The sequence below is a fragment of the Ranitomeya imitator genome, chromosome 5 (genome assembly GCF_032444005.1).
Source record: "Ranitomeya imitator isolate aRanImi1 chromosome 5, aRanImi1.pri, whole genome shotgun sequence".
In the NCBI taxonomy this organism is placed as follows: Eukaryota; Metazoa; Chordata; class Amphibia; order Anura; family Dendrobatidae; genus Ranitomeya; species Ranitomeya imitator.
The window spans coordinates 308,957,970-308,977,313 of record NC_091286.1 but is presented as its reverse complement, the minus strand read 5'-3'; the positions used below and the strand labels follow the sequence as shown (position 1 = coordinate 308,977,313).

At 45.0% G+C, this 19,344-nt stretch overlaps 1 protein-coding gene across 1 annotated transcript in view; it reads right to left on the bottom strand.

Moving 5' to 3' along the window:
- The window catches only part of ASCC3 (activating signal cointegrator 1 complex subunit 3), an 887,461-nt gene that overhangs the window by 318,828 nt on the left and 549,289 nt on the right, over positions 1-19,344 (bottom strand). The gene's annotated exons all lie outside the window — the stretch shown is intronic.

Sequence of the window (19,344 nt, the reverse complement as noted above, 5' to 3'; positions counted from 1 at the left end):
GAAGCCCTCGTTTAGTCATACGGGTGTGTTTCATTGTGTTCAGTCAAGGTTGTCCCCATCCACCCCATTTGAATCATGTCCCGTGGTTATCGCCAACTTCACTGTATATCCCACGCTTGTGCAGTTCATTGTGTTGTTTCATTTGTGCAGTGTGTATTGGGGGAGCTGAGCTTGCACAATATGTAACTGGGGAGCTGCGCTTCCGCAATGTCTATCGGCAAGCGGTGCATGCGGCATGACAAGTGGCTCCCTGCACATGTGCTCTGAAGCTGTATATGACTGAAAAATATCAGAAAGGATGTGTATAAGCAGGCTGTTTTTAAAAATATTTTAACACCAAATTTCACCCCAATTTTCTTTACTACTATTGTTTAAGGACAGTTAATCTCACCAGGTAAGGTCCTCCAAAGTAAAGACTAACAAAGGTGTTACTAATATCACCTCCTCCACTTTGAGGACATAACTCTTTTTTATCTCGCTTCAAAAGAAATACAAATTGATATCTACTGAAATTTTCCACTACTTTTAGGTAAAACGCTTCATCTCCATTTTCCTAAAGGATATAATTCAGGCCCAATACAGCTATTAACCTGCAAATTTAAGGTTAATCTGACGGAAAATAACATTATGAAGGTGCCTGTCTGCTCTACAGGAAGCTTGACACTCAGGAGAAAATTAACTTTATTCCTTCCAGGAGCTGCCGGCTTTCAGTCATACAGGCGTGCCAGTGTGGCTACAGTCACTGCTCACAGTAGTGTGAGAGCCAACTGTAAGCTCATCCATACATTGACAGCCAGCTTTGCACTGATGAACTGCTTCATTATCTGCCAGTCTAAGTGTGGTGGCGTGACTGTAGACAATATAGCACGCCTATATGACTGAAAGCCAGCAGCTTCTAGGAAGAATAGAGTTTATTTTCTCCTGGGATGTACGCTTTTAACCCCTTAGCGACCGCCGATACGCCTTTTAACGGCGGCCGCTAAGGGTACTTAAACCACAGCGCCGTTAATTAACGGCACTGTGGAAAAAGTCCATAGCGCCCCCCAGAGGCCGATTTTCTCCGGGGTCTCGGCTGCCGAGGGTAGCCGAGACCCCAGAGAACATGATTCGGGGTTTTTTTAACCCACCCCGCATTTGCGATCGCCGGTAATTAACCGTTTACCGGCGATCGCAAAAAAAAAAAAACGCGATCTCTTTTTAATTTCTCTGTCCTCCGATGTGATCGCACATCGGAGGACAGAGAAAAGGGGTCCCAGGTGGCCCCCCAATACTCACCTAGCTCCCCCGATGCTCCTCGTGTCTCCCGGTGGGCGCCGCCATCTTCAAAATGGCGGGCGCATGCGCAGTGCGCTCGCCGGCCGGCACCGGGAGAATCTTTGGGGTCTCGGCTGCCGGGGGTAGCCGAGACCCCAAAGAGCATGATCGGGGTCGGTATTACCGACTCCTGTTTTGCGATCGCCGGTAATTAACTGTTTACCGACGACCGCAAAAAAAAAAAAAAAAGTAAAGTGTAATTCTCTGTCCTCTGATGTGATCGCACATCAGAGGACAGAGAAATAGGGGGATTCGGGGACCCTAGCATACTCACCTAGGTCCCTGGATCCTCTTGCTGCTCCTCCTGGCCGCCGGCAGAAGAACAAGGCGGACGCATGCCCAGTGCGCCCGCAATGTCTCCATCTGCCGGCCGGTAGGGTTAGGGTTAGGGGTAGGGTTAGGGCTAGGGGTAGGGTTAGGGCTAGGGTTGGGGCTAAATTTAGGGTTAGGGTTGGGGCTAAATTTAGGGATAGGGTTGGGGCTAAATTTAGGGTTAGGCTTCTTTCACACTTACGTCGGTACGGGGCCGTCGCAATGCGTCGGCCCAACATACCGACGCACGTTGTGAAAATTGTGCACAACGTGGGCAGCAGCTGTAGTTTTTCAATGCATCCGCTGCCCAATCTATGTCCTGGGGAGGAGGGGGCGGAGTTACGGCCACGCATGCGCGGTCAGAAATGGCGGATGCGACGTACAAAAAAACGTTTCATTGAACTTTTTTTGTGCCGACGCTCCGCCAAAACACAACTGATCCAGTGCACGACGGACGCGACGTGTGGCCATCCGTCACGATCCGTCGGCAATACAAGTCTATGGGCAAAAAACGCATCCTGCGGGCACATTTGCAGGATCCGTTTCTTGTCCAAAACGACGGATTGCGACGGAATGCCAAACGACGCAAGTGTGAAAGTAGCCTTAGGGCTAGGGTTAGGGTTGGGGCTAAAGTTAGGGCTAGGGTTGGGGCTAAAGTTAGGGTTAGAGCTGGGATTAGGGTTAGGGTTTGGATTAGGGTTGGTATTAGGGTTAGGGTTGGCATTAGGGTTACGCTTGGGATTAGGGTTAGGTTTGGGATTAGGGTTAAGGTTAGGGTTGTGATTAGGGGTGTATTGGGATTAGGGTTAGGTTTGAGGTTAGGGTTGAGATTAGGATTAGGGGTGTGTTGGATTTAGGGTTTTGATTAGGGTTATGGTTAGGGTTGACATTAGGGTTGTTTTGGGGTAAGGGTTGTGATTATGGTTAGGGTTAGTGATTAGGATTATGGATGAGGTTGGGATTAGGGTTAGGGGTGTGTTGGGGTTAGGGTTGGAGCTAGAATTGGGGGGTTTCCACTGTTTAGTTACATCAGGGGGTCTCCAAACACGACAGCCAATATTGCGCTCAAAAAGTCAAATGGTGCTCCCTCCCTTCTGAGCTCTGCCGTGCGCCCAAACAGTGGGTTACCCCCACATATGGGGCATCAGCGTACTCGGGATAAATTGGACAACAACTTCTGGGGTCCAATTTCTCTTGTTACCCTTGTGAAAATAAAAACTTGGGGGCTACAAAATCTTTTTTGTGAAAAAAAAAATATTTTTTATTTTCACGACTCTGCATTCTAAACTTCTGTGAAGCACTTGGGCATTCAAAGTTCTCACCACACATCTAGATAAGTTCCTTGGGGGGTCTAGTTTCCAAAATGGGGTCACTTGTGGGGGGTTACTACAGTTTAGGTACATCAGGGGCTCTGCAATCGCAACATAATGCCCACAGACCATTCTATCAAAGTCTGCATTCCAAAAAGGCGCTCCTTCCCTTCCGAGCTCTGCCGTGCGCCCAAACAGTGGTTTACCCCCACATATGGCGCATCAGCGTACTCGGGATAAATTGGACAACAACTATTGCAGTCCAATTTCTCCTGTTACCCTTGTGAAAATAAAAACTTGGGGGCTACAATATCTTTTTTGTGGAAAAAAAAAATATTTTTTATTTTCACGACTCTGCATTCTAAACTTCTGTGAAGCACTTGGGCATTCAAAGTTCTCACCACACATCTAGATAAGTTCCTTGGGGGGTCTAGTTTCCAAAATGGGGTCACTTGTGGAGGGTTTCTACTGGTTAGGTACATCAGGGGCTCTGCAAACGCAACATAATACCCGCAGACCATTCTATCAAAGTCTGCATTCCAAAACGGCGCTCCTTCCTTCCGAGCTCTGCCGTGCGCCCAAACAGTGGTTTACCCCCACATATGGGGTACCAGCATACTCAGGACAAATTGGACAACAACTTTTGGGGTCCAATTTCTCTTGTTACCCTTGTGAAAATAAAAACTTGGGGGCTAAAAAATCTTTTTTGTGGAAAAAAAAAATATTTTTTATTTTCACGGCTCTGCATTATAAACTTCTGTGAAGCACTTGGGCATTTAAGGTTCTCACCACACATCTAAATAAGTTCCATGGGGGGTCTACTTTCCAAAATGGGGTCACTTGTGGGGGATTTCTACTGTTTAGGCACATCAGGGGCTCTCCAAACGCGACATGGCGTCCGATCTCAATTCCAGCCAATTCTACATTGAAAAAGTAAAACGGCACTCCTTCTCTTCCAAGCTCTGCGGTGCGCCCTAACAGTTGTTTACCCCCACATATTGGGTATCAGCGTACTCAGGAGAAATTGCACAACAACTTTTGTGGTCTAATTTCTCCTGTTACCCTTGTGAAAATAAAAATTTGTGGGCAAAAAGATCATTTTTGTAGAAAAAATGCGATTTTTTTTTTCACGGCTCTACGTTATAAACTTCTGTGAAGCACATGGGGGTTCAAAGTGCTCGCCACACATCTAGATAAGTTCCTTAAGGGGTCTAGTTTCCAAAATGGTGTCACTTGTGGGGGGTTTCCACTGTTTAGGCACATCAGGGGCTCTCCAAACGCAACATGGCGTCCAATCTCAATTCCAGCCAATTCAACATTGAAAAAGTAAAACGGCGCTCCTTCACTTCCAAGCTCTGCGGTGCGCCCAAACAGTGGTTTACCCTCACATATGGGGTATCGACGTATTCAGAAGAAATCGCACAACAACTTTTGTGGTCTAATTTCTCCTGTTACCCTTGTGAAAATAAGAATTTGTGGGCGAAAAGATCATTTTTGTGTAAACTAAAGCGATTTTTTATTTTCACGGCTCTACGTTATAAACTTCTGTGAAGCACTTGGGGGTTCAAAGTGCTCACCACACATCTAGATAAGTTCCTTAAGGGGTCTAGTTTCCAAAATGGTGTCACTTGTGGGGGGTTTCCACTGTTTAGGTACATCAGGGGCTCTCTAAACGTGACATGGCCTCCGATCTCAATTCCAGCCAATTCTGCATTGAAAAAGTCAAACGGCGCTCCTTCACTTCTAAGTTCTGCGGTGCGCCCTAACAGTGGTTTACCCCCACATATGGGGTATTGGCGTATTCAGGAGAAATTGCATAACAAAATTTATGGTTACATTTCTGTTTTTACACTTGTGAAAATAAAAAAAATGGTTCTGAATTAAGATGTTTGCAAAAAAAAGTTAAATGTTCATTTTTTCCTTCCACATTGTTTCAGTTCCTGTGAAGCACGTAAAGGGTTAATAAACTTCTTGAATGTGGTTTTGAGAACCTTGAGGGGTGTAGTTTTTAGAATGGTGTCACACTTCATTATTTTCTATCATATAGACCCCTCAAAATGACTTCAAATGTGATGTGGTCCCTAAAAAAAAATGGTGTTGTAAAAATGAGAAATTGCTGGTCAACTTTTAACCCTTATAACTCCCTAACAAAAAAAAAATTTGTTTCCAAAATTGTGCTGATGTAAAGTAGACATGTGGGAAATGTTATTTATTAACTATTTTTCGTGACATATCTCTCTGATTTAAGGGCATAAAAATACAAAGTTTGAAAATTGCAAAATTTTAAAAATTTTCGCCATATTTCCGTTTTTTTTCATAAATAATCGCAAGTAATATCGAAGAAATGTTACCACTAACATGAAGTACAATATATCACGAAAAAACAGTCTCAGAATCAGCGGGATCCGTTGAAGCGTTCCAGAGTTATAACCTCATAAAGTGACAGTGGTCAGAATTGCAAAAATTGGCCTGGTCATTAAGTACCAAATTGGCTCTGTCACTAAGGGGTTAATACTGCGGCTGGGCAGATATCTAATGCTATTTACCTGAAATGAATCCAATATCTGCAGGCAAATCGTGTTATCCGATCTGACAGGTTCCCTTTAAAAACTCTTCCCTCCTCATAAACTCCACTTGAGATGTTCTTTTTAAGATATCATCAGTTTAAAAACAAACAAATTTGACATCCAGAAATGTCATTTACCTACATATATTGGGGTAATCTGCAAGTAAATAGCATTTAACCCCTTCATGACCCAGCCTATTTTGACCTTAAAGACCTGATGGTTTTTTGCAATTCTGACCAGTGTCCCTTTATGAGGTAATAACTCAGGAACGCTTCAATGGATCTTAGCGGTTCTGAGACTGTTTTTTCGTGACATATTGGGCTTCATGTTATTGGTAAATTTAGGTCAATAAATTCTGTGTTTATTTGTGATAAAAATGGAAATTTGGCGAAAATTTTGAAAATTTTGCAATTTTCACATTTTGAATTTTTATTCTGTTAAACCAGAGAGCTATGTGACACAAAATAGTTAATAAATAACATTTCCCACATGCGTACTTTACATTAGCACAATTTTGGAAACAAAATTTTTTTTTGCTAGGAAGTTATAAGGGTTAAAATTTGACCAGCGATTTCTCATTTTTACAACGAAATTTACAAAACCATTTTTTTTAGGGACCACCTCACATTTGAAGTCAGTTTGAGGGGTCTATATGGCTGAAAATACCCAAAAGTGACACCATTCTAAAAACTGCACCCCTCAAGGTGCACAAAACCACATTCAAGAAGTTTATTAACCCTTCAGGTGCTTCACAACAGCAGAAGCAACATGGAAGGAAAAAAATGAACATTTAAGTTTTTAGTCACAAAAATGATCTTTTAGCAACAATTTTTTTATTTTCCCAATGGTAAAAGGAGAAACTGAACCACGAACGTTGTTGTCCAATTTGTCCTGAGTACGCTGATCCCTCAGATGTGGGGGTAAACCACTGTTTGGGCGCACGGCAGGGCTTGGAAGGGAAGGAGCGCCATTTGACTTTTTGAATGAAAAATTGGCTGCACTCTTTAGCGGACACCATGTCGCGTTTGGAGAGCCCCTGTGTGCCTAAAAATTGGAGCTCCCCCACATGTGACCCCATTTTGGAAACTAGACGCCCCTTATCTAGGTGCATAGTGAGCACTTTAAACCCCCAGGTACTTCACAAATTGATCCGTAAAAATGAAAAAGTACTTTTTTTTTCACAAAAAAATTCTTTTAGCCTCAATTTTTTCCTTTTCACATGGGTAACAGGATAAAATAGATCCTAAAATTTGTTGGGCAATTTCTCCTGAGTACACCGATACCTCACATGTGGGGGTAAAACCACTGTTTGGGCACATGGTAAGGCTCGAAAGGGAAGGAGCGCCATTTGACTTTTTGAATGAAAAATTATCTCCATCGTTAGCGGACACCATGTCGCGTTTGGAGAGACCCTGTGTGCCTAAACATTGGAGCTCCCCCACAAGTGACCCCATTTTGGAAACTAGACTCCCCAAGGAACTTATCTAGATGCCTAGTGAGCACTTTAAACCCTCAGGTGCTTCACAGATTGATCTGTAAAAATGAAAAAGTACTTCTTTTTCACAAAAAATGTTTTTTCGCCTCAATTTTTTCATTTTCACATGGGCAATAGGATGATATGGATCCTAAAATTTGTTGGGCAATTTCTCCCGAGTACGTCGATACCTCACACGTGGGGGTAAACCACTGTTTGGGCACACGGCAGGGCTCGGAAGGAAAGGCGCGCCTTTTGACTTTTTGAATGGAAAATTAGCTCCAATTGTTAGCGGACACCATGTCGCGTTTGGAGAGCCCCTGTGTGCCTAAGCATTGGAGCTCCCCCACAAGTGATCCCATTTTGGAAACTAGACCCCCAAGGAACTTATCTAGATGCATACTGAGCACTTTAAACCCCCAGGTGCTTCACAGAAGTTTATAACGCAGAGCCATGAAAATAAAAAATAATTTTTCTTTCCTCAAAAATGATTTTTTAGCCTGGAATTTCCTATTTTGCCAAGGGTAATAGGAAAAATTGGACCCCAAATGTTGTTGTCCAGTTTGTCCTGAGTACGCAGATACCCCATATGTGGGGGTAAACCACTGTTTGGGCACATGATAAGGCTCGAAAGGGAAGGAGCGCCATTTGACTTTTTGAATGAAAAATTATCTCCATCGTTAGCGGACACCATGTCGCGTTTGGAGAGACCCTGTGTGCCTAAACATTGGAGCTCCCCCACAAGTGACCCCATTTTGGAAACTAGACCCCCCAAGGAACTTATCTAGATGCCTAGTGAGCACTTTAAACCCTCAGGTGCTTCACAGATTGATCCATAAAAATGAAAAAGTACTTCTTTTTCACAAAAAATGTTTTTTCGCCTCAATTTTTTCATTTTCACATGGGCAATAGGATGATATGGATCCTAAAATTTGTTGGGCAATTTCTCCCGAGTACGTCGATACCTCACATGTGGGGGTAAACCATTGTTTGGGCACACGGCAGGGCTCGGAAGGAAAGGCACGCCTTTTGACTTTTTGAATGGAAAATTAGCTCCAATTGTTAGCGGACACCATGTCGCGTTTGGAGAGCCCCTGTGTGCCTAAGCATTGGAGCTCCCCCACAAGTGACCCCATTTTGGAAACTAGACCCCCAAGGAACTTATCTAGATGCATACTGAGCACTTTAAACCCCCAGGTGCTTCACAGAAGTTTATAACGCAGAGCCATGAAAATAAAAAATAATTTTTCTTTCCTCAAAAATGATTTTTTAGCCTGGAATTTCCTATTTTGCCAAGGGTAATAGGAAAAATTGGACCCCAAATGTTGTTGTCCAGTTTGTCCTGAGTACGCAGATACCCCATATGTGGGGGTAAACCACTGTTTCGGTGCACTGCAGGGCTCGGAAGGGAAGGCACGCCATTTGGCTTTTTAAATGGAAAATTAGCTCCAATCATTAGCGGACACCATGTCGCGTTTGGAGAGCCCCTGTGTGCATAAACATTGGAGATCCCCCACAAATGACCCCATTTTGAAAACTAGACCCCCAAAGGAACTAATCTAGATGTGTGGTGAGCACTTTGAACCCTCAAGTGCTTCACAGAAGTTTATAACGCAGAGCCATGAAAAAAAAAAAATATTTTCTCAAAAATTATTTTTTAGCCCGCAATTTTTTATTTTCCCAAGGGTAACAGGAGAAATTTGACCCCAATATTTGTTGTTCAGTTTCTCCTGAGTATGGTGATACCCCATATGTGGGGTTAAACTACTGTTTGGGAACATGCCGGGGCTCGGAAGTAAAGTAGTGACGTTTTGAAATGCATAGTAATATATGTAAGTGGTGCACCCCTGCATAAATCAAGAGAAAGCAGGGTGCAAAACCTGGCCAGTAAACAAATGATAGAAACAAAAGAAAGAGCAGACTAGGCCAAAAATGGTATGCACACCCACGAATGCTATAAACATATGAAACAATTTTATTTACACCTCAGAACAAGACATGTATAGATAAAACCAATTAAAAAGGTCTAGATACAAGACCACATACCATCACCCCTAGACATATATGGCATAAATAAGCCTAACACATAAAGAAGTATAAATACATACATATAGAGTATACATATATATGCAACGTCTCTTGTCCACAAGATATTCCCTCAGATCACAGAGAAGTATATAATGTAACATATACTCAATTTAGAAGGGATGAACCAACTCAAGCATACCAAATGACCAATAATCATAACAATAAACCCCCCCCCCCCACACACATAATAATATGATGTCAAAAGATAAATTATGCTCATGCATGAGACTAGTGAGACCATGAACACAATAGTGCAGGAGAGACAGATAGGAAATACAATCCCTAGGGTTTAGATGTGAACACACAATGGGACCACAAAAAAAGTAGTAAAGATCATGTCCCAGCGGTATACCTATGTGGTCAGTGGTAAGCAGAAATATATCATGGAAGGCAATGCCCGAGAAGGACAAGAGACAAGAGCAGGGGTGAGGCAGCGAGAGACGTTGCATATATATGTATACTCTATATGTATGTATTTATACTTCTTTATGTATCTAGACCTTTTTAATTGGTTTTATCTATACATGTCTTGTTCTGAGGTGTAAATAAAATTGTTTCATATGTTTATAGCATTCGTGGGTGTGCATACCATTTTTGGCCTAGTCTGCTCTTTCTTTTGTTTCTACGTTTTGAAATACAGACTTTGATGGAATGCTCTACGGGCGTCACGTTGCGTTTGCAGAGCCCCTGATGTGGCTAAACAGTAGAAACCCCCCACAAGTGACCCCATTTTGGAAACTAGACCCCGAAAGGAACTTATCTAGATATGTGGTGAGCACTTTGAACCCCCAAGTGCTTCACAGAAGTTTATAACGCAGAGCCGTGAAAATAATAAATACTTTTTCTTTCCTCAAAAATAATTTTTTAGCCCAGAATTTTTTATTTTCCCAAGGGTTACAGGAGAAATTGGACCCCAAAAGTTGTTGTCCAGTTTCTCCTGAGTACGCTGATACCCCATGTGTGGGGGTAAACCACTGTTTGGGCATACGTCGGGGCTCAGAAGGGAAGTAGTGACTTTTGAAATGCAGACTTTGATGGAATGGTCTGCGGACGTCACGTTGCGTTTGCAGAGCCCCTGGTGTGCCTGAACAGTAGAAACCCCCCAAAAGTGGCCCCATTTTGTAAACTAGACCCCCCAAGGAACTTATCTAGATATGTGGTGAGCACTTTGAACCCCCAAGTGCTTCACAGACGTTTACAACGCAGAGCCGTGAAAATAAAAAATCATTTTTCTTTCCTCAAAAATGATGTTTTAGCAAGCAATTTTGTATTTTCTCAAGGGTAAAAGGAGAAATTGGACCCCAATAATTGTTGCGCAGTTTGTCCTGAGTATGCTGGTACCCCATATGTGGGGGTAAACCACTGTTTGGGCACACATCGGGGCTCGGAAGTGAGGGAGCACCATTTGACTTTTTGAATACAAGATTGGCTGGAATCAATGGTGGCGCCATGTTGCGTTTGGAGACCCCTGATGTGCCTAAACAGTGGAAACCCCTCAATTCTACCTCCAACACTAACCCCAACACACCCCTAACCCTAATCCCAAATGTAGCCATAACCCTAATCACAACCCTAACCCCAACACACCCCTAACCACAACCCTAACCTCAACACACCCCTAACCCTAATCACAACCCTAACCACAACCCTAATTCCAACCCTAACCCTAAGGCTATGTGCCCACGTTGCGGATTTGTGTGAGATTTTTCAGCACCATTTTTGAAAAATCCGCGGGTAAAAGGCACTGTGTTTTACCTGCGGATTTACTGCGGATAGCCAGTGTTTTTTGTGCGGATTTCACCTGCGGATTCCTATTGAGGAACAGGTGTAAAACGCTGCGGAATCCGCACAAAGAATTGACATGCTGCGAAAAATACAACGCATCGTTTCCGCACGGTATTTTCCGCACCATGGGCACAGCGGATTTGGTTTTCCATATGTTTATGTGGCACCCCTAGGGGTATTTGCCACAAAAATAGTTACTGACAGTAAATGCAAATACTAAAATAGCAAGACTGCACTACCACCTCCGGCCAGAAGGGGGAGCTCCAGAGACTCCCCTTGATCCATTCTGGTCTGAGAGAAGAACTGGCAGTTGGGCAGTTGGGCTAAGGAGCTGATAGTGAGAGGTCATACAGCTGAATTTCTAACAGCCCTATGACGGTTTCCAGGCCCAAATCACCGGCCTGAGGAGAAGAGGGATAGAGAAAAAGGACATTGTGAGAACCGGGTAGCATTAATCACTACCCAGAACAGGCGCAAAGACGGATACCGGATTCGTGGCTGTATTCATTATATATAATACAGCAACCGGAAAAACGTGAGGTGATATCAGCTTCACTAGGGCCGGACGCAGCAACAGATACAGAGTTCAGCGGTACTCCCAGAGGGGGTAAACCGATAAAAGGACTCGGGTTGCCCGTCGAACCAGGACCCGGAGGGGACAGATTGGGCCGGCAGCCAGTTCACATACAGCAGCAGGGCCACACAGAAATTGCGCACAATAAGAGGCGAAGACTCCGGCAGGGTCAAAGTAATTCAGAGTTCCCATACAGACTCCGGTGACAGGACTGGTTGTAAATCCTTTTATGTTAAAGTAAACTGGTTAAATGTTTCAGTGCCTCAGTCTTTCATTTGGACAATAGCCATCTATCCAGGATCGGGATTGTCACCGCTGGGAGAACCTGCTGCTGATCAAGTAAGTGCCTGTCCCCTCACGATACCCCTTACACTGTGCATTGCCTGAGGCCACAGCACCGGGTCAAGCCACCCGTGACATCCCCCTCAAGAGACAGACTCCATTGGTCCGGTGCTGGGTATCCCGGTCTCTTGGGCGACACAATTGGCGTCACGAACAGGATCTAGCCAGCCCGTATACCGGGTATTGTGTGCCGTGATTGGAGCCCAAAACTGTGAAAACTTGGATGAAAAATCTTGAAAATTGACTTTATTAAAGAAAAATCCATTCTCCATTGAAAACTATTGAAAGTGACTTTTCTCCATTGGTTATAATGGAGTAAAGATGGCCGCCATCCCCTGAGGTAATCACTTCATAACCGTTAGGCACGAGACTGTTAATTGAGCTACGCCATCACCTGAGCCCCAGTCTAACTGAAAAACTTCAGAATCCGCCATTACAGAGCGCGGTGGGTGGGAGCAGCAGGGGGCGTGTCATTGTGGGCGGCACCAAGCTGAGCGCTCTGACATCAGAGCAAGGGGAAAATCGATCCTGCTGCACAGCGGAACGAATCTACACTATTCCGACGGAAGCGGAGGACCGGAAGGGTCCGGATTAACTAAGGGGGCACAGTATGTCGCAGCACGGAGACGCCGCAGCACCCGGCGTCGCTAATGCAGCTGAAAGACAGAGTGTCGATAGAGAGTCCGGTAGCGCAGCGGTGCAAGGAGTGGTGCCCATCATGCCGGTGCTGATGCCATATACCCCGGGTGGCCCATGGCTTCCAATGTATGAAGGTGAGCCTAATACCCTTGACGATTTCAGAGAAAAGATGCTGGCCCATTTTGACATGTTCCCTGTGGGTGAAGTTCAGCGTGTTAGTCTCCTGATGATGCAGTTAAGTGGCCATGCTAAGCGAGAAGTCACAGCATGGGCAGCTGATCTAAAAGGCACTGTTGAACGCATATTTGCTGGATTAAAAGCTACATTTGAATCCACTGCCAGCAGCAAAGCTAAAGTACGATTCTTTAATTGCAAACAAAAAGTTAATGAGGGCGTGAGAGACTTTGCCTTAAACCTGCAGGAAGCCCTTAAATCACTTACACTGGCTGAACCCATTTTTAACACCGGAGCGGATAAACTGCTAAGAGATCAATTTATTGAGGGACTCTACACCCCTTCTCACCGGGGGCATGTGAGCATGCTTGTTTTTAAGAACCCTGAATTGACATTTTCCCAATTAAAGGAGAGCGTTATACGTCTCCAGCTGGCAGAGGCACCTCGGGATCAGGATCCTGCGCAACCCATGGCAGAGGCTCCTCAACAACAGGGAGTGCCAGTGACATCAGCTATGTCCGGGGCCATTGCTAAGCCCCTGGGGCCCAGTACTAATGAGGCTCTTCAACAAAAGCTTGACTCTTTAACTGATGTTGTTGCTTCAATGGCTAAAACCATGCAGGAGATAAGAGGACCCAAGATGGAGTTGTCAAACCGTAGAGAAGGTGTTCCATGGATGAGACCCCGGAGATACCCGACATGGAGAGGACGACCCCGCGACCGCTACCAACCGGATGGACAGCCCATTTGTCGCCGTTGCCAGCAGCCAGGCCACTTTGCACGAGATTGTGATTTAAACGGGAATCCCCTGGGAATGCGGGCCGCTTCGCAGGAATGAACTTTCAAGGCCCAACACCCTGGCACGACAGGTACATCGGAGGACGACCCATTATCCCTATCGTGCTGGACGGAATGCCCCTCAACGCTTTGCTGGACACAGGTTCCCAGATTTCATCTATACCGTATATCCTTTATAAGAGGTACTGGGCTGATGCAGATATTGATAAAGGGCCCTCTGATGTTGAACTAGATATATGGGCCAGTAATGGTAAGTTGGTACCGAAACTAGGATTCAGGGAGATGACCATAAAGATTGGTAAAGTAGAATTGAAGAAACAGGGTATAATTGTTGTTGATGTTGACCGGCGGAACTGTGAACCAACTGTATTGATAGGAATGAATGTGTTAGAGAACTGCTTTTCCGAAGTCATTTCTGTCTTACAGCAAATTGCTGAAACTGCCCAATCCTGCCAGCAGAGAGTTCTCCGGAGGGAAATAAAAGTATTGATGTTAAGGCAACAGGTAGAAGTTGCAGGTGGAGAAATCGGCAGTGTGAGGGTAAGTGATCCAACATCTATTGTAATCCCACCAAAAACAGAAATGCTGGTATGGTGTAGAGCAGCCATTGGTACTAAGGGACGAGATTATCAAGCCTTAATAGAACCAGTGTACACCGACAGCAGGCCCACTATACTCACAGCACGAGGGATAGTCGAGGTACACCGGGGACGAGTGCCGGTACGACTTTTGAACTGTGGAGAGGAAGAGGTCACTTTGCCAAGGTATGCTACAATGGCAAAGCTATATACTGTTGACAACAATGCCATCACAACCATTGAGCCCTTAGAACCAACCTGTCAGGTGGAAGGCAATGGCTCAGATGGAGAAATGGAGGATTGGTGCCAACAGCTACACGTGGGCATAAATTCAACACCTACCCATCAAAAACAAGGGGTGTATAGGCTAGTGACGGAATATGAACAAGTCTTCAGTAAACACCCATTGGACTTCGGACGGATAGAAGGGGTAGAACACATAATCCCCACAGGTGACCATCCCCCAATAAAAGAAAGATATAGACCCATACCGCCCGCTCACTATCAATGTGCAAAAGATATGCTGAGGGAAATGAAACAGGCCGGGGTAATAAGAGACAGCTGTAGCCCCTGGGCGGCCCCTCTAGTGATTGTCAAAAAAAAGGACGGAACCATGAGAATGTGCGTAGACTACCGGAAGATTAATAACATCACCCATAAAGACGCCTACCCCTTGCCTAGGATAGAAGAGTCCTTAACTGCTTTGAAATCTGCTAATTATTTTTCCACCTTAGACTTAACAAGCGGGTATTGGCAAGTCCCTGTGGCTGAGCGAGATAAGGAAAAGACGGCATTCACCACACCAATGGGTCTATGTGAATTTAATCGCATGCCGTTCGGACTCTGCAACGCATCCGGTACCTTCCAGCGGCTGATGGAATGCTGCCTCGGACACAAGAACTTCGAGACCGTCCTCCTGTACCTAGATGATGTGATCGTCTACTCAAAGACTTACGAACAACACTTAATAGACCTGGCAGAAGTGTTCGAAGCCTTATCCAGGTATGGCATGAAAGTCAAGCCATCCAAATGTCACCTTCTCAAGCCAAAGGTACAGTACCTGGGACACATCGTGAGTTCGGAGGGAGTAGCACCAGATCCCGAGAAAATAAGCGCCATAAGGGATTGGCCAAGACCTACCAGCGCAAAAGAAGTGAGACAATTCCTGGGATTGGTGGGTTACTATCGCAGATTTATAAAAGGATTTACCAAGTTGGCAGCACCCTTGCAAGACACCTTGGTAGGGCAGACGAAGAAACCTTCAAACCGAAACCCTCCTTTTCAGTGGAACGACGAAAGGGAAGACTCCTTTGAACAACTAAAGAAGGCACTAACCGGAGAAGAGGTTCTGGCATACCCAGATTACCATCAACCTTTCATCCTCTACACCGATGCCAGTAATGTGGGACTAGGAGCGGTACTGTCACAAAAGCAAGAAGGTCGGGAGAAAGTCATCGCCTTTGCAAGTAGAAAGCTCCGGCCTACTGAAAGAAATTCAGAAAATTACAGCTCCTTCAAATTGGAACTACTGGCAGTAGTTTGGGCTGTGACGGAGCGTTTCAAACACTATCTGGCCGCTGCAGAATTTATTGTCTATACTGACAACAATCCGTTGACCCACCTGGACACAGCCAAATTAGGTGCGTTAGAACAGCGATGGATAGCCCGGTTATCTAATTACAACTTCATAATCAAGTATCGAGCAGGTCGCAAGAATGGAAATGCCGATGCCCTATCCCGGATGCCACACTTGAGAGATGTAGAAGAGGAAACGGGGGAGCTTGAAGAAATTGAACTACCAGCGTTCCATCGTCCCAAGGCAAAACATCATCAGTCAAGTACCTATCAGAAACAACAAGAGGTGAATTTTAATCCGTTAGCACACCATAGATGGGCTGACACCCAAGACAGCAATCCGGCTGTGAAGTTGGTGAAGGAACTGTTGACTGAGCAAAGTGCATATCCCGATGAGGATGCCCCAGAAGAGACGCATCAACTCTGGAAAGAGAGAGGCAAAATGTTCCTGTATCAAGGGAAGCTCTGTAGAAGATACACCAATCCAAAAACACATGAATTGGTTTGGCAGATTATTGTGCCTAAACAAGATGTGAAGATGGTCCTCGAAGCTTACCATAATGGTGCTGGTCACTTCGGTTGGAAAAAGTTAGAAGTACTTCTAAGAGAAAGATTTTATTGAGTCGGGATGAGAAAATCAATCGAACAGTGGTGCAGAAATTGTGGCCCGTGCAACCGCAGAAGAAACGATCAAAAGAACCAAAGAGCACCACTGCAGCCCATAATCACCAAACAACCACTTGAACTTGTAGCCATGGACCACGTGAAGTTGACACCAAGCCGGTCTGGCTATGTCTATGCTTTGACCATCGTGGACCATTATTCACGCTTCTTGGTAGTAGTACCCGTAAAAGATCTGACAGCAAAAACAGCAGCCAAAGCGTTCCAAACGTACTTTTGTAGACCCCATGGATATCCGGAACAGGTTCTCACCGACCAAGGTACAGCCTTTGAATCAGAGATCTTCAGAGAATTCTGTAATATGTATGGTTGCAAAAAGATCCGGACGACGGCCTATCATCCACAAACAAACGGCTTATGCGAGAAGATGAACCATATTGTAATAGACCTACTAAAGACTTTACCTGAGACAGAAAGGAATCAATGGCCAGAGAAATTGCCTGACTTGGTGGATCTGTATAATCATGTCCCGGTGAGCTCCACCAACTGCACCCCAGCTTACCTTATGCGTGCAAGACCCGGCCAATTACCAATCGATCTAGAAATGGGAATTCTGAAACCAGACGCAGAAGTTCAAGACTCCAATTGGGATATCATACGGCAAAAGCAGTATCGCCAAGTGCAAGAGAGTGTGGAAAGAAGCCTTCAGCAAACTAGAGAAAGACAAGAGCGAACTTTCAACCAGAATGCTCTAGCGACCCCATTAAGACCGGGTGACCAAGTGCTCAACAGAAATCGTCGAACCAATAAACTGGGCAATCAGTGGGAAGCCGTACCCTACACAGTTTTACCAACAAGAGTGGATAATCCTAAAATGTGTCTCATTAGCAAAAACGGAGGCTTAACATCTGTACTAGTGTCAAGAGACAATCTTAAATTATGTCCGGAAGCATTGAAAGAGCCAGACGTTGTCCAGCCAGAACCAGAAGTTATTCAACCCATACAGGTTCAACCAGTAAAGGAAAAAGAAGAGGAAGTGTATCACACCTGTATAGGAGACTTTCCCAAAACCCTACTAACATACCATGGTGCAGTAGTGGTTCCCATGGTGGCCTTTTACCCAACACCGAACCCAATACCAGAAGTCCCAAGACAGGAAGAGGCTGGCCCCGTACTACAGGAGGTTCCAGGCCAGGAAGAACAGATTCCTGATCAGAGTAATCCCATTCACGGTGGACTTGCCAACTCCATAGTCATGGAATTATATTTAGCAGAGCGGGCAGATACTACATCCGCAGTAGACAGTAGTACACCACATGAAGAGATACCGCTATTACGTAGATCACAGCGTAGTACCCAGGGTCAATTACCGGCCAGGTATGCAGATTACCAACTATAAAGCTCATAATGTGAATTGTATATATGTTATGCCGTATATAGTTAAACAGAAAATGTAGTATAGTCATTGTTATCAGTCTGCAACGTTTAAGCCCAGTGCCTACAGAGACTTGTCTGTATGAACTTCTTGCATATTCTTGAACTTTTTATCAGCCCGGAGGCACTAAATCAAAGCTCCGGAAAGACTGCTTTTTGAACTTTGCTTTTTGCTCTTTTTGAACTTTCTTTAGACTTTATATTGATAACTCCGTTGGAAAAATGGAACTAAATTCTTGGACACAAAGTGCAGTGCCTTTCCTAGTACCTTCAAGGATAGAACTGTATTAATGGACGCTATTTGAAGTGACTTTATACAGAACTATATTTTTGTTTCCTTGAGTGGTTTTTGTAACTTTTCATTTTTAAGACTCTGTACATATTAATTGTTATTTCAAAATGTTATTGTCCCACAGTCCCGGAGTACTGTTCTTAACTAAGGGGGAATGTGGCACCCCTAGGGGTATTTGCCACAAAAATAGTTACTGACAGTAAATGCAAATACTAAAATAGCAAGACTGCACTACCACCTCCGGCCAGAAGGGGGAGCTCCAGAGACTCCCCTTGATCCATTCTGGTCTGAGAGAAGAACTGGCAGTTGGGCAGTTGGGCTAAGGAGCTGATAGTGAGAGGTCATACAGCTGAATTTCTAACAGCCCTATGACGGTTTCCAGGCCCAAATCACCGGCCTGAGGAGAAGAGGGATAGAGAAAAAGGACATTGTGAGAACCGGGTAGCATTAATCACTACCCAGAACAGGCGCAAAGACGGATACCGGATTCGTGGCTGTATTCATTATATATAATACAGCAACCGGAAAAACGTGAGGTGATATCAGCTTCACTAGGGCCGGACGCAGCAACAGATACAGAGTTCAGCGGTACTCCCAGAGGGGGTAAACCGATAAAAGGACTCGGGTTGCCCGTCGAACCAGGACCCGGAGGGGACAGATTGGGCCGGCAGCCAGTTCACATACAGCAGCAGGGCCACACAGAAATTGCGCACAATAAGAGGCGAAGACTCCGGCAGGGTCAAAGTAACTCAGAGTTCCCATACAGACTCCGGTGACAGGACTGGTTGTAAATCCTTTTATGTTAAAGTAAACTGGTTAAATGTTTCAGTGCCTCAGTCTTTCATTTGGACAATAGCCATCTATCCAGGATCGGGATCGTCACCGCTGGGAGAACCTGCTGCTGATCAAGTAAGTGCCTGTCCCCTCACGATACCCCTTACACTGTGCATTGCCTGAGGCCACAGCACCGGGTCAAGCCACCCGTGACATCCCCCTCAAGAGACAGACTCCATTGGTCCGGTGCTGGGTATCCCGGTCTCTTGGGCGACACAATTACATGGTACTGTAAACCTGATGGAACACTGCTGCGAATCCGCAGCCAAATCCGCACCGTGTGCACATAGCCTAATTCTAAAGGTATGTGCACACGCTGCGGAAAACGCTGCGGATCCGCAGCAGTTTCCCATGAGTTTACAGTTCAATGTAAACCTATGGGAAACAAAAATTGCTGTACACATGCTGCAGAAAAACTGCACGGAAACGCAGCGGTTTACATTCCGCAGCATGTCACTTCTTTCTGCGGATTCCGCAGCAGTTTTACAACTGCTCCAATAGAAAATCGCAGTTGTAAAACCGCAGTGAAATGCGCAGAAAAACCGCGGTAAATCCGCAATAAATCCACAGCGGTTTAGCACTGCGGATTTATCAAAAAAAATCCGCAGAGGACCAGAATACGTGTGCACATAC